Source organism: Lactuca sativa, chromosome 7 (assembly GCF_002870075.4).
Source record: "Lactuca sativa cultivar Salinas chromosome 7, Lsat_Salinas_v11, whole genome shotgun sequence".
NCBI lineage: Eukaryota > Viridiplantae > Streptophyta > Magnoliopsida > Asterales > Asteraceae > Lactuca > Lactuca sativa.
Genome location: NC_056629.2, coordinates 74,272,219 through 74,288,984, shown reverse-complemented (window position 1 = coordinate 74,288,984; position 16,766 = coordinate 74,272,219).

Here is a 16,766-nt window from a genome sequence, read left to right as displayed (position 1 = left end):
ACATGAAAAACCTTTCTGAAAGGAAACAATTCTGGCACTCCCAGAATGCATACTATTCACACAAAGACAAGAATCTGAAGTATGAAAACAATCCCGTAAGAAAGCCTGATAATTCCACCAACCGAAAGTCAAGGTTCGGTTCGCAAGAAGATATCAACCGAAAGTCAAGGTTCGGTTCGCATGAAAATACCAACCGAAAGCAAAGGTTCGGTTTTGAAAAGGATTTCAACCGAAACCAAAGGTTCGGTTCCAAGAACAACTCCAACCGAACTCAGAGGTTCGGCTCTGAAGTCAGACGAGAACAAGACTCAAAGGATAAACCCACCAACGATCAAAAGCAAAAGGGTCACCTAGAGTCATCAGCAAGGAAGTCCTCCCCATCCAAATTCTCTCGTTCTAACTCTTCTCGTCATTCTACTTCTACTCATTCATCTCCATCTTGCTCTAAAGCTAATCCCACTTTTCCTCAAAAACCTCAATCATCAGCTGAACAGAAGGGAAAGCGAAAGGTCAATGAATCCAAGCCTGAGCCCACAGGAAACCAACCTAATCTTAACAAAATAAAAGTATTCACCATTAAAAAGAAAGATGAAACAACTTTAATTAAAAGAACATATCTTGTTGACATCTCTCTAACTATTCCTGTTCCCATGAAAACCTCACATGGACCCAAGAAACTTTGGGTTCCTAAATCTGCTTAATTTTTGCAGGTTATAAGTGACGAGCAGTTTGACGAAGAATGGTACATCGACAGTGGCTGCTCGCGTCACATGACAGGGAGGATAGAGGAACTCAGGGAATACAGATCTCTTACAAATGGTGGCAACGTTAAGTTTGGAAATAACTCTTTCGGCACCATAAAGGGATATGGGATGATAACGAATGGTGATTTTACCATTAGGAAGGTGGCCTATGTAGAAGGACTTCAACACAACCTCATCAGTGTTTCTCAGCTTGTTGTAGGTACAGGTCTCAAAGTTTCATTCGATGATGAAGGTTCTGAAATCATAGAGAAAAAGACAAAGAAAGTGATTCTGAAGTCAGAGCGAAAGGGTGAAATGTTTCCGCTGAACATGAAACCCATCAAAGGAAACCCAGCAATATGTCTGCTATCAAAAGCTCAATCCGACGAAAGCTGGTTGTGGCACAGAAGACTCTTTCATCTAAATTTCAAAGATATCAACCGACTTGTCACTGGAGGTCATGTTAGGGGTCTTCCATTGCTCAAGTTTGACAGAGAGCATTTATGTGCTGCATGTGAAATGGGAAAGAAGAGTCGTCAAAGTCACCCATCCATAATTAACACAAAAGTTGTCGAACCACTCGAATTGCTCCATATCGATTTGTGTGGTCCTTCATCTATTGAAAGCATCGGGGGTAGTAAGTACATTCTTGTTGTCGTTGATGACTTCTCTAGATTTACATGGGTGTTCTTTCTAAAGCTCAAATCTGAAGCGACTCAAAAGCTGAAAGTGTTTATCAAGCAAATTGAAGTCCAGCTCAAGAAGGTCGTTCGCAACATCAGGAGCGACAATGGTCTCGAATTCAAGAACAGGGAGTTTGAAGCGTTTCTTGCAGAAAAGGGAATTAGCCATAATTTCTCAGCTCCCTATACACCACAGCAGAATGGAATAGTCGAAAGACGAAACCGATCTCTGTGTGAAGCTGCCCGAACTATGTTAAGTTTCGCTTCCTTACCTCTTTATTTTTGGGCTGACGCTATTTCTGCTGCTTGTTATACACAAAACAGGTCCTATCTCAACAAGCGATTCATGCTCACACCATATGAGATATTAAACAACAGAAAGCCCAATGTGAAATTTTTCCACGTTTTTGGCTCAAGGTGTTTCATCTTTAACTCTAAAGAACACCGCAACAAGTTTGATGTCAAAGCTGACGAGGGAATCTTTCTGGGTTACTCACTCACTTCAAAGGCGTACAGGGTCCTAAACAAACGATCAAGAAGGATTGAAGAGACATACTATGTGACCTTCGACGATAGCTATGTCAAGAAGCTACAGGCCATAGATGACACTGCCAGGGAAATCTTCCCTCAAACTGGTCAAGTCACAGTCTCAATCGCCAATATGTACGAGAATTTTCTGGATCTCTTTGATGAACCGGAAAAAGCTTCTCTCTCCGAAGCAGGTGCAGCCGACAACAAAATAGATCATATGAAGCAGATTGTCGAAGATGCTGCAAGAAGAATGCATGAAGAAGAATCGCCTACTAATGAATCTCCAACCAACAATGCTTCAGTCGAGGGGGAGCCAAGTTCTCATGTCGAGGGGGAGCCTAGCTCACATGTCCAGGGGGACCCAAGCTCTACTACTTCAACCGAAGGTCCTTCATCAACCGAAGGTAACTCTCCAACCGAAGGTGCCCCTCCAAACGAAGGTGCTTCAATGCCTGAAAATCCAGCACCACAAGAAACCCCTGAACCTCGTGTCTCTCAAGACTCATCAATTGAGGGGGAGCATGATGATATGACGCTTGATTTTGATAGCCAATCCGAGCCTGAAGAGATGATCAACGCTGAACTAGATCCATCCTTTGATCCAAATTACCCTCCTCTTACAAAATGGACCAGAGATCATCCTATCTCTCAAGTAGTTGGTGATGTATCTGAAAAGGTTCTGACCCGATCTCAACTGAAGGCAAAACAGACATCCTTATTCTCAAAGGTTGAGTTTTGTATGTTTAACTCATTTGTATCAAAAGTTGAACCGAAGACAGTGAACATTGCCCTCGATCACTATGATTGGGTTCAAGCAATGCAAGACGAACTAAACGAGTTTGAGAGGAACAAAGTCTGGCGCCTCATTCCAACTCCTCCGGATGCTTCAGTTGTTGGACTCAAATGGGTTTTTAGAAACAAAATGGACAAGGAAGGTAATGTCATAAGGAACAAGGCTCGTCTGGTTGTCAAAGGATACTGTCAGGAGGAAGGAATAGATTACGAAGAGACGTTCGCTCCAGTAGCTAGGCTAGAATCGGTTAGAATATTTCTGGCCTATGCTGCTCACAAAAACTTTGAGGTCTTCCAAATGGACGTCACGTGCGCATTTCTCAATGGAGAACTTGAAGAAACGGTGTATGTGGAGCAACCTCCTGGGTTCGTGAACGAAAAGTATCCAAATCATTGCTACATTCTGGATAAAGCTGTGTACGGCCTCAAACAAGCTCCGAGAGCCTGGTATGAAACGCTTACAAAATTTTTAAAGATGTCCAAATTCAAACAAGGTTCGGTTGACCCAACCTTCTTTCGCAAAAAGGAAGGTAACCACCTTATGATCGTTCAAATTTATGTCGATGACATCATCTTTGGCTCTACGAATCCCAGCTTAACAGCTGAATTCAGAAAGTTGATGGAGACTAAGTTTGAAATGAGCTCAATGGGTCCTATTAATTTTTTCCTTGGTTTAAATATAAGACAGGGACCCGAAGGCATCTTTATCAATCAGGAAGCTTACACAAAGACTCTCCTAGCAAAGTTCGGCATGATGGGAGACTCAAAAGTCAAAGTCCCTATGGCATTCGGCACCAAACTTACCTCTTCGCTGGATAAACCGGTTGTCGACATCACGCTCTATCGTCAAATGATAGGCTCACTGATGTATCTAACTGCTAGCAGGCCTGATATCATGTTCTCTGTATGTTATTGTGCTCGATTTCAGGCTAACCCACGCGAACCTCACATGCTGGCAGTGAAGAACATCCTACGCTATCTCAAGCGAACCGCCTCCTTAGGTCTATGGTATCCATCTAACTCTGGCTTCTTCGTTCAAGCCTATTCTGATGCTGACCTTGGAGGATGTGGACTCGACCGCAAAAGCACAACTGGTGGCTGTCAATTTCTTGATGGGAAGTTGGTCAGCTGGCAATCCAAGAAACAAACATGTGTGTCGCTGTCTACTGCTGAAGCGGAATACATTGCCGCTGCATCCTGCACATCACAAGTGATTTGGATCCAGAGTGAACTTCGAGACTATGGACTCAATATGAAGAAGATCCCTCTATATTGTGACTCTGAAAGTGCAATTAGGATCTGTCATAACCCAGTGCAACACTCTAAAACCAAACACATAGCACTGAGGTATCACTTCATCAAAGATCACGTGGAAGATGGAAATGTCGAAGTTCACTTCGTAAGAACCACTGATCAACTGGCTGACGTCTTCACCAAAGCTCTTCCAGAAGCATCATTCAATAAAATTTTGCAAGGGCTAGGTATGATGGAATCAGAGTCAGTACCTCACACTACCTCTCGATCTCAAACGTAAGAAGCGAATCCAACCGAACGTTCGGGTTCGGTTCAACCATTTCACTCGCTCATTTCTTCAAAGGTAGTTTTTCTGAGTTGTGTATTTCTTGTGCAAAATTTGTTCTTATTTATGTGAAAAGTTTTTTTATTGCATATCTAAACTCCTTGATTTCTTAAAAATTTTCCGGAACCGAAACCTCCAGAAGGTTCGGGTTCGGTTTTCCAAAATTTTGTTGAACCGAAACCAACCGAAGGTTCGGGTTCGGTTTTTTCAAAATTTTTCTGAACTGAAACCAACCGAAGGTTCGGGTTTGGTTTCTCAACTTTTTCCAACCGAAACCAACCGAACGTTCGGGTTCGGTTTTTCAATTTTTTTTTCTTCTTCTCTATTCCAAAGTTTTTTTTAATTCAATTTCAAAAACTCCAAAAATATTTTAATTTTTTTGTTTGTTTTGTGTGCTCATTCGTTTATAAGGATATATTTGATAACTTACTTAAGTGTCCCTAGAAGCATGCTGCTGTATGTGTCCCAAGCCTCATAAGAATTTGAATAATAGCCTTCATGACCTGGTATACACAAACCTTGTCTTCCCAATAAGGCTAACTCATTTATTCTAATCATGAGCTACCTCACTCTTTTCTCACATGAGTTTAGAGTCTCCTGCTTGGTCCTTATGTTCGCAACAGAGGTACTATGTCTTCTTTCACCATCCCCATTATACTTCTCCATAACATTCGTATCCTCACTGTAACCCTTGAGACTCTCAGCAACTACCACTGAGGTTTATGGTTACACAACATCTGTGTTTATGATCTTAGTTTCGTGCCACTACGAGCTGAGTGAAACCTAAAATTCAACACCAATGAATTGACGGTGACCAATTAACTTGATCAAGTTTTCACCAATGAATTAACGAATGTACCTTCATGAAATCTCATTTTTTTTTCCTTTTTGCGTGATTCCAATGAAATTGTTACACACCATGACATTTCTTCCCAAGGGATCCAGTTTTAAATTTTTATCTGAGATTTCATATTACTCCAAGCCACTACAAAATTAACTCAAACCTACTTGTTCAACAGACTACACTGGTCTCACAAGTACTTTGTTCACGTTCGTTCTTATATCAGGAATTGAATTGTTGAATCAAAGCGAAACCACCCTTAATTTGCCTTATTTAAAGAAGCCTTTCAACATTTATTAATGAATGTTTGATCGTAATTCAACGGGATTCCACACTAACACTTTGAGGTCTCTCTTGACCTTGAAGGAAGAGATTCGTGCCCGGGATCATCAGTTTCGTGTCATAATTGACATCACAGATCATTCCAAAAAGAGTTGCTTTATTTCTTTATCTTTTACACTCTTTGCACGAAAATCCTAGATTTTCAAAAATTCCGTTACTAATTACTTTACAGGCTGGATAATCAATGAATGGTTAATACTGAAGTTGTGGTTACCAATAATCCACATGGGCATTTTATTCAAAAGGTGGCGTTTAAAAGAAAAAGGATAAGTTCAAAAGGTTGCTGACGCGACGGGAGTTCAAAGGATAGATATTCAAACGACGGTAAAAAGGAGGGCGCGTGAATTTGAAGAAGCCACGCTTTTTCTGACACTTATTGGACGCGTGTGCAGTATTGAAGCGTCATCCATCTGGCATTAATGGCGCGTGTGGAAATGGAAACGGTTTCTCTCTCTGAACCGGCGCTTATTGGGCGGCGTGATCCTAAGAATCTGACACTCTCTCTCCTACGTGATCATCGCACGTCCCAACTGTCACCAATCAGTCACTCAAAAACCCTTCCGTATTTCATAAGAGATTTGAAACGATCTCTCTCTCTCCTGTTACCTACTATAAAAAGCCATCCACACCACCTTTTACCTCTTTACTGCCCCCATAATTCCCAAAGCAAAATTACTCCCAAAACTCTCTCCCGGTCATCTTCTTCTCCACACCTGCAACAATGGCTGAATCTTCATCCGTTCATGCTACTTCTCAGATTCTTCCCATCAGACCTCAACAATGCCTTGTCATTGATCTGAACCCACTAGCCTATGATCCCTACATGTCGCCGGTTATCGAATGCTTCAAGTTCTCCCAGCTTGCTCCGGCATTGTCCAGAATTGAAACGGTGCCAATGGTGGCTCTATCTCAGGTCTATGCGACGGCCTACTACGACAAGGGCGTCGACCGGATATTTTTCGAAGTGGCGGAACACAAGACGTCGATTTCTCGTCCCCGCTTCTGCACTATGCTTGGGTTTGCTGCAGACCCATCACGTGTTAACCCGGAGACGATTCCGGTTGGCATGTTATACAGCATGTTCTACAACATGGGCTACACGGAAGTTCTAACCTCCGTCGCAAGGTTCAAGAAGTCATGCCTACCGCCCCTGTGGAATGGGTTATTTACAGTTCTCTTCAAGGGACTGTCTGAGAGGAGCTCAGGATCGGACGGGGCCAGTCGTCTTTTCCTGTCAATCATGTATGGGGTGTACAACGGGATCAACCTCGATTATGGGTTTGTCCTTTGGCAACAGCTGATTCAGAGCCTTTCTTCCACTTCTCGACACTCTGAAGTGTCGCTGGCCCGGTTCTGGATCCTGATCACAAGATGGGCCATGGACAGGTTTGAGGTCCCAACTGCTGACGGTGCACCGATGTCTTCTGTTGGCATGTTCCACACCAAGAAGATCATCGTATCCGATGCATCGAAATTCTCCTTCATTGGCTCTATCCCGGAGTCGATGTACGGTAGTGTGCCATCAGACAGCAGTATGATCAAGGCGATCAAGGAGTTAGGGTCATCTGGTCCGAGGGAACTGACACCGGACATGCTGCGATCAATTCATGATGCCGACAAACCGGTGGCCAGGGGTAAGAAGGCAGACAAGGGAAAGAAACCATCCAAAGCCTCAAAACCTTCTCCCAAGAAGCGCAAACAACCGAAGGCTGCTTCGTCACCACAACCGAAAAGGAGGAAGACCCAACAAAAGCGAAAGCTAGTCCTTCCCTCCTCATCAAGTGAATCCGAAGGTCAGAGTTCGGACTCTGAGGGATCCCAAGGAGACGAATCTCCACAAAGAGGCAACACACCCCCTCGGTCCCCAACCCCAGAGATGGAACTTCACCAATCCCCAGTTCCTTCCCCTCCACCCACAATTCCTATTTCCATTCCCACCATTAACCCTACTATACCACCAACCTCATTCCCTATACCACCACCCATATTCACCACATCAACCGAAACACCACCTGTTATCGAAACCCCACCCGTAACCGAACCTCCACAAACCGAAACCCATACACCACCACCACCCGAAACTAACCCCCCACCCACTCAACCTGAACCAACCAAACCCATAACACCCCCAGTTTCACCACCACCTCAATCTCCAGAAGACGCCTCCGACGGCGATGATCAATACCTTGGTGGTGATCACATGAACTATGATTCGGTCTATTATAGTCCGTTTCAAGTTCAAAGTGATGAGGAGGATGATGCTCCTGTGACAAAGAAGCATCTCCGCGAGCTGAACGAGAAGGTTGATCAACTTCTCGCCTCCTCTTCCAATCAGCAGTCATCCTTATCTGAAGCTGCCCTTCAGAGGATAGTTGATGCCTTCTCTAGGGCTCAACAGGACTCAGTGGCTTCAGCTACTGCTGCGATAGACGCCTCCACCCGAGCTTGTGAGGCAGCGACTGAAAAAGTCGATAAACTATTCCATGACGCTACAATCCTGCTGCAGTCTATGCAGGTAAGCGCCGAAGCCACCAAAACATCTCTGGAACCACTTGTTAATCAATTGGCCCAGTTTGTAAAGACGGAGTTATCTTCGTTCGCTACCCTCAGACAAAACCTTAGCGACGACAACTCGGCACTCCGTGCCTCCATCGATGCCCGCTTGGCAAAGCTACAAGAAGATCTTGCGGCTGAAAATTCATTGATGGACGTCCTGGCGAGTAAGACTACTGCCCTCAAGGTCAAGAGCACCCAACTTTTCAACTCCGAACAACAATTGGAGGCTCTTCGATCCGAAAGGGAAGTCATCAAGACGTGTGTTTCGGATGTCCACGCCGCTCTATCCAACATCCTGGAAGCACACGACCCCATCCTCAATCACTCAGTAAGGCGTACCCTCGCTGAGAAACTCTCTCCGGCCATGGACCTCTTGAGTAAAATTGAAGGCCTACCCAGTTTCGTGTCCATTCCGAAACAAGGGGGAGATGAGAAGAAAGGATCGAAACCACCTCCTTCCTCAAAAGCAACTCACACAACCGAACCACCCCCAACTGGTCATGCCTCGGGTTCGGGTGTGAAGGACAAGGGCAAAAACATAGCAGAGGGAGGAGATGACGATGAAGATGAAGACAAGGAGACTATTGCGGACATGTTAAAGAGAAAGAACAGTCGCAATACTGATGACGATGTCAGTCGTGTGGCACGTGAAGCTGAAGAAGCCGAACGTAAACAAAAAGAAGCCAACGATCTCCTTGAGAGCCGAAAGCTGCTCTTCCCTGCCTGGACCAGGGATCGTTTGATAAAGGAGGCCATAGAAACTCCAAGCATACTATGGCTCGAGCCGGTGATATCGTTCGACTGCAACAACTCGGTCGATTTGCAATTTGATATGCCGTTGACTCGAAAGGCGTTCATCTTCCACGCCTTCTCCAACATTTTCGAAGTCCCGCATCCGAACGATGAGCTTGACAGGGAGCTCATTGACTTTTATCTGGAGGCCGCTCGCCCTCAATACCTTACATGGAGCGCCCAGAAGATTGTCAATGTTCGGGTGATGAAGCCGTTTGCCGTGGGGAGATTCACAAACGTCAAGTTCAAGCTTATCCGAGGATCTGCAAGAACTGCTCACATGATCTCTCTGGCGGATCTGCCCAATCTGAACCCTCATGATTGGATAGTCTTGTACAACATCTTGCTGACAAACGAAGCCGAATATGGTCCCATCTTAGACCATGTCAAAAGGATGCTGGCATGCTATATCATGGAGGTGGCCCTAATGGATCAGGAGGTTGCCACAGTGTTTAAGAAGAAACCGAAAGTCAAGCCTGTGGGATCGGCCAGTGATCTAAACACGATGAAAATGGGCAAGATAGATTCAAGGCGAAACTCTGTGATGTTCACCACAGCCGAAGGACAGAAATGTCTGTTCGCATTAGCTGACAAGCACCTCTACACCACTACCTGCTTGGAACACGTCCTATCAATCGTCAAGCGGTGTAAGGACAATTCGGCTGATGACATCAAGTACTTTGAAGATATGATCAATTGGTACATCCGGTTTAGACAGACCATCCTTTCCATAACCAAATGTCTGTTTAGTACCGTGAAGAAGAAGGTACCAGCTTCAGCCGCCGGCCCAAGTACGAAGTGAAGGTCTCGCTCCAAATTGACGCAAAGGGGGAGATTGTTGGGCTGAAGTTCTGTTTTATATTGCGTCTTTTGGGCTCGTTAGATTAGCCTTTTTATTCTCCGGTTTGGGCCTGTCCAACCGAGAGCCTTTTATGTATTGTATATAAGTTATCGCTTGCATGCATATTAGGTTAAGATTCAAGATTTCAGTTTTAGAATTCCAGAGTTTTACGATATTACTCTCTTGTAATCTTCCAATCCTTTACAGTTGATGTTCTTAATCGAGCTCTTCTAAGGATTTTATTTAATCATTCGACTCGTTTGATTCAAGCTGTTTGTTCTTATTATTGCGTTCTGCCTTGTTATTAATATAGTGTTCTTGCTGTTTCATATTGATATACTTGTTCAAGATCTAATCGATCTTCATAGATTAAAAGTTGTTTTAATCCCATCACTAACAATATTCATGTTTATTATTTGATCTTGGTAAGAAATTTAAGTCTTTTTATCTTTCTAAAATGTATCGTTTTATTGTATATTCAAGTTATGGATATCAGTGTAGTATTGTCTTCCCTACATACATAGAAACAGGCTAGTTGAGCTTCTTGAGAGTCAAATTGGATAAGTTGTTCCTGAGGTGCAAGTTCCTTTTATTCTGTAGTGAAATTATTATTAACTTATTTAATATATGACTTTCATTTGAAAACAATCATTTCTCTATTTCTCATATCAAAAAAAATATTGGCAAAAATAACAGTATATCTTTCGGTTCATGCATCGTTTTAATACTAGCTGGGAGTTCTATACCCTAATGTATTCTTTATAAGTGATTTTGAGAAGTTTCTTATCAGCAATAGGAAGTTTCGACCGAGATAAAAGTATGGTTCTTTTTTATTCTAACCAAACTTTTTGGGATAAAAGGCTTGTTGTTTTGCTCCTTTTGTTGTAGGCATGGAGTCATTATGTATCAAAATCAAACATGTATTTCCCAACATGTTGGTTTTAATTTCTAATATTCATTCAAATCTAATGTTTATAAAAGATGTGTTATAGTTGCTAAATGTGTTTGAAATGGTATAGATTTGTCTTAACTTCAATATTTAAAACATTGTAATTTGGCAATACATTTTAATATGATATGTTTTCTAAAGCTAACTTATCCTTGAATTGAGACTAATCATTGCCTGCCTCTACAAACTAATTTCTGAAACTATTCATCACTCGTCGATTAGCGCGGGTAAATGGCTAGTGTGTGTGTGTATATATATATATATATATATATATATATATATATATATATATATATATATATATATAGAGAGAGAGAGAGAGAGAGAGAGAGAAAGAGAGAGAGAGAGAGAGAGTTAGGTTTAAATGTTTCTAGCAACTATTGTGTGCATGAATGCACCAATAGGAATTTAGGAAAAAATAAATCATTAAATAAATCATTTAAGGATATGATAGTAATCTTTGCATAGTTAATTATGGTAGATCAACAACAATTCCTTATATTACGCAAGAATCAAAAATAAATTTAGAACATTAGCCCTAAATCAAACTCATCATCGTTCCACTTCTGCTTTTTCTTCTATGCGTGTGGTCTCAATGATTTTTATCTGTTCAATATTCAACAACAACAATATCAACAAGATCAGTAATCATACCAACCACCAACAAAGAATCAAGATTCGTGTTTTGAATCCGGGTTTCATAAACCGGTATCGATGCATTCTCCTTGGGTCCTTCCTATTTGCAAATCAGTTCCTATCGTGGCTACCAACAACATCTCTTTCATTCTTCTTCTGGATCACCTCTTTCTATGGTATCTTTATGCTTATTTCATGTAGATCGTTGCTTAAGAAATATGCATGTTTCGACTCCATAGCTAGTGATTATCAGCTTAAATATTCCTGATCTCGCAGCTTGAGAATTAAAGTATGTTATTTCTAATATGTTCGACTTAGGTGACTATGCTTTCTGATTTCTAGAAACTTTTCCTTGCAAAATTTCAAAATGTGAAGTAGTTTTGTCCATTGCATACCAAATACAATCCCCCAATTTATTATTAGAAAACATAGATATGTTTTATATACACTGCACTTTGTAAGCCTTATCTCACTAGCGGTCCCATGAAGAAAATCAAATAACCACAGAGTTTTTAATCAGATTATATCTTATCTCCAATAGGATTCATGTAACGACCCAAATTTCACGTCCAAAAATTTCGTTTTAAAAACATTACTTTAGAAAAACATTAAGAGTTAAAAACATTGTTTGATCAAACCATAACAAAACGTAAGCCATGTCTAAAAGTCAAATCATACAATCATCAAAATATCAGAATATAAATCCCAGAGAATCTCATAAGTGCGGAAACCCGTGTGTGTGCATGATATGCCGCTACTGCGCCGGCTCCTTCCCCTTCGACGAAGAGGTACCTGAAACCAAAACTGCAAACTGTAAGCACAAAGCTTAGTGAGTTCCCCCATCGTACCACATACCATACAAACACATAACACACGCACTGCCAGGCGATTCTGCGGTGCCTGACTACCCGGTACGGCCATTCTGGGGTGCCGACTACCCGTGTCAAGCCATTCTAGGGTGCTGACTACCCGTGTCAAGCCATTCTGGGGTGCTGACTACCCATCGGTCCTAACAACCGATCCTTGGGGGCTAGTCCCCACCTACTACCACTATCGCATATAACATAACAGGCCAGCATGCAAACATATCATCACGTACTGTGAGACATTTCTGGGGTGTCTGACTACCCTCCGGTCCTAACAACCGAATTCTACTATTATCACATATAACATATCATGCTAGCATATAACATATCAGGTAGTAGCAACATAGATGATATCACAAAGACAATCATCTAACATACGACTCCTACTGGTGGGCCGGCATTGTGGCCATAGACCTACCGCTACTGGAAGGTAACTCAACTCGAATAGGCTGCTGGTCTGTGTGGGAATTGGCTGTCTACTGCTGCTGCTAACGTCCCTCGACTGTAATTCCCACAAAACGATCAATCAAACACGCTAGATGTTCTTAGGGTAAAATGACCCTTTTACCCCTCACCAAGTCAAAGACCAGGTCAAAGTCAACTTCCAGTTGACTGGACTCGCCGAGTCCAGAGAGCAACTCGCCGAGTCCATCCCTCACTGATCCGGTCCCACTCACCAGGTCCCTCTTTTCACTCACTGAGTCACCCTTGACTCGCTATCTGGGACTTTGGGGCCGACTCGAGTACCAACTCGCCGAGTCCTGCGAGCAACTCGCCGAGTTCCTCGAGCAGGTCCTCTGCTCGCTTCCAATCCACACCAAAACACCCCATTCGAGGGTTTGGGGGTTTCGGGACTACGTTATACGGTTAATTCCGTGCACAGGTACGAAGGGTTGAGCCTTCGACGCTTAAACCGCTCGTGTTCTGTGGATGTTCATATTACTCGCCGAGTTTGAAGAACTACTTGGCGAGTTCCAGGCAATCTTCATAGGACTCGCCGAGTTTGTTCATCCAATTCGCCGAGTCGACGACCATCTTCATAGAACTCGCCGAGTCCCACTTTGGGACTCGCTGAGTCCTTCGACCCACTTCCTGAGTAGGTCAGATTTGGGACATGCAACACTTCCAGACCACAGATCCATGGTCCTAGGGCTCATTTACCACGTAAAGTTGTAAACTTTACGTGCATGCATGGCCCTATGAGCTCAAACATGCACTTCCAAGCTATACAAGAGGTCCTATGCTCAATGGGGACTTCCACTACCTCAACCACAGAGACTTTATGCTACTATGAAGTCCAAAAGGTCCACATTCGAAGTTCTTGCAGAACATTAGCCATAAACACATAGAGATTTAGGTTCTTAGGGCTTAAAACCTCTTTTCTTAGGGACAAAAGGGGACTAACGAGCTAAAGATCATGTTAGGGTCTTTTCTACCTGAATAGAAGCCTTTCACAGAGTAGATTCCAGATCTTCTTCCCTTCTTGCACTCTTCAATCTTCTCCTTCTTCTCCCAAGCCCCAAATCACCTTTAAAATGCTAACAATCACCCACAAGGACACAAAGGAGGCTAGGGTTTCGTTCTACAGGTCTCTAGGAGTGCTAAGGGAAGTGGAGGCTGGGTTAGATCGATTAAATAGGGTGCAAACACTCGGGTTAGGGTTTAAGTCCAAACAGGGTCTACTCGCCGAGTCCATCGGACCTACTCGCCGAGTGGATCGAGTAGATCCCGCGTCTAGTCCCGCTTCTACTCGGCGAGTCAGTCCTTTTACTCGCCGAGTCCAAGGATAATTATGCAAAATAAAGAGATTTAATAACCACGAATACATACCAGGAATCAGTAGCTACAAATCTCCCCCACTTATTTTAGACTTCGTCCTCGAAGTCTGCTACTCGATCCTGAAACAGCTCGGGATAGTGCTCCATCATCTCGTCCACTAACTCCCAAGTCCATTCCGAACCCTTGCGGTGCTGCCATTGCACCTTCACTAGCTCCACCCTCTTGTTCCTCAAATCCTTCGACTTCCTGTCGAGGATTGCGACTGGGCGCTCAATGTAATTCAGGCTGTCATCAACCTGAATATCCTCCAACGACACTACCGTTGAATTGTCCACTAAGCACTTTCGCAGCTGAGAGATATGGAAAGTGCTGTGGATCTGGCTGAGCTCGGGTGGCAGATCCAACCTATACGCCACCTTGCCCACCCGGGCTACAACCCTGAACGGTCCGATGAACCTCGGGCCCAACTTTCCCCGCTTCCTGAATCGGATGACGCCTTTCCAAGGCGACACCTTCAGGAGAACCATATCCCCGACTCGAAACTCTAAGTCGGATCGACGCTTGTCGGCGTAACTTTTCTGCCGACTCCGAGCAGTCTGAAGCCTGCTCCGGACCTGCTGAATCCTCTCGGTCGTCTTGAGCACCACTTCGGTGCTCCCCATGACTCTCTAGCCAACTTCACCCCATCATATCGGGGTCCTGCACCTTTGTCAGTACAACAACTCAAATGGAGGACGATCAATACTCGCGTGGTAGCTGTTGTTGTATGAGAACTCGGCCAGGGGAAGATAGGTATCCCAGCTACCACCGAAGTCTAGCACGCACGCCCGCAACATATCCTCCAGAGTCTGGATGGTCCGCTCGCTCTGGCCATTCGTCTGCTGGTGAAAGGCGGTGCTAAAATGCAGACGAGTGCCCAACTCGTCATGGAATCTCTTCCAAAATCTGGAAGTAAAACGCACATCCCTATCCGAGATCACCGATACCGGCACCCCGTGCCGCGCCACGATCTCCCTGATATAGATGTCGGCCAATTTCTCGGCCGATATGCTCTCCTGAATCAGAATAAAATGAGCACTCTTGGTCAATCTATCCACAATGACCCAAATCGAATCCACTCCACGTGCGGTCCTGGGAAGCTTCGTGATAAAATCCATCGTGATATCTTCCCCTTTCCATAGTGGGATATCCAACGGTTGCATCTTGCCATGCGGTCTCTGATGTTCGGCCTTGACCTTCTTGCAGGTCAAACACCGCTCGACGTACCATGCCACATCCCGCTTCATGCAGGGCCACCAGTAATCCAGACGAAGATCCCTATACATCTTCGTCGCCCCAGGATGAATAGAGAATCGGGACTTGTGCGCCTCCTCAATCAAAATCTGGCGCACGCCTCCATGATACGGCACCCACACCCTACGATGTAGTGTCAATAGTCCTCGGCTATCATAATCAAAGGAGGACACCTGGCCCACTACACGCTCGCTCTTCCGATGTTCCTCCTTGATAGCCTCCTGTTGAGCCTCCCGAATTTGCTCCAACAGGGGAGTCACCACGGTCATCCTCAAGCAGACGTCCCTGATCGGCGCCGCTTTGCGGCTGAGTGCATCGGCCACCACGTTGGCCTTCCCCGGGTGGTAAAGGATCTCGCAATCATAATCCTTCACCACATCCAACCACCAACGCTGCCTCATGTTCAAATTTGGCTGATCCATGAGGTACCTCAAACTCTTGTGGTCCGTGCAGATGGTACATCGAACCCCGTAGAGGTAATGTCGCCAAATCTTGAGGGCAAAAACCACCGCCCCCAACTCCAAATCATGTGTCGGGTAGTTCGCCTCGTGAGGCTTGAGCTGCCTCGAAGCGTAGGCAATGACATGCCCCCTCTGCATCAGTACCGCGCCCAACCCAGAAATGGACGCATCACAATAAACCACAAAATCCTCCACGCCCTCTGGCAGGGCTAAGATAGGCGCCTCGCACAATCTCTGTCTCAGCGTCTCAAATGCAGGCTGCTGCTCGAGCCCCCACCGAAAGACCACGACTTTTTTGTCAGCCGCGTCAGGGGCACGACTATCTTGGAGAAATCCTGAATAAATCTCCGATAGTAGCCTGCCAATCCCAGGAAACTCCGAATCTCAGATGGAGACTTCGGAACCTCCCATCTCATCACGGCCTCAACCTTGGCCGGATCGACCAGAATCCCGTTCTGGTTGACGAGGTGTCCAAGAAATTGCACCTCGTGCAACCAGAACTCACACTTGGAGAACTTGGCATACAAGCTCTCCCTACTCAGGGTCTCCAACACCTCCCTCAGGTGTTCCTCGTGCTCCTCCTGAGTCTTGGAATATACCAAGATGTCATCGATAAAGACTATCACAGACCGATCCAGCATCGGTCTGCACACGCGGTTCATGAGGTCCATGAACGCGGCAGGAGCATTGGTGAGCCCAAACGGCATCACCACAAACTCATAGTGGCCATAGCACGTCCGAAACGCTGTCTTCTGCGCATCCTCCTCCCTGACCCTCATCTGATGATAACCCGAACGCAAGCCAATCTTGGAGAACCAAGATGCTCCCTGAAGCTGATCAAAGAGGTCATCAATCCTCGGGAGTGGGTAACGGTTCTTCACCGTTACCTTGTTCAACTCCCGGTAATCTATACACATCCGATGCGACCCATCCTTCTTTTTCACAAATAGGATCGGGGCTCCCCAAGGCGAACTGCTCGGACGAATAAATCCCTTGTCCAACAGCTCCTGTAGCTGCGTAGACAACTCCTACATCTCGGGAGGATCCAATCGATACGGTGCTTTGGCTATCGGAGCCGCACC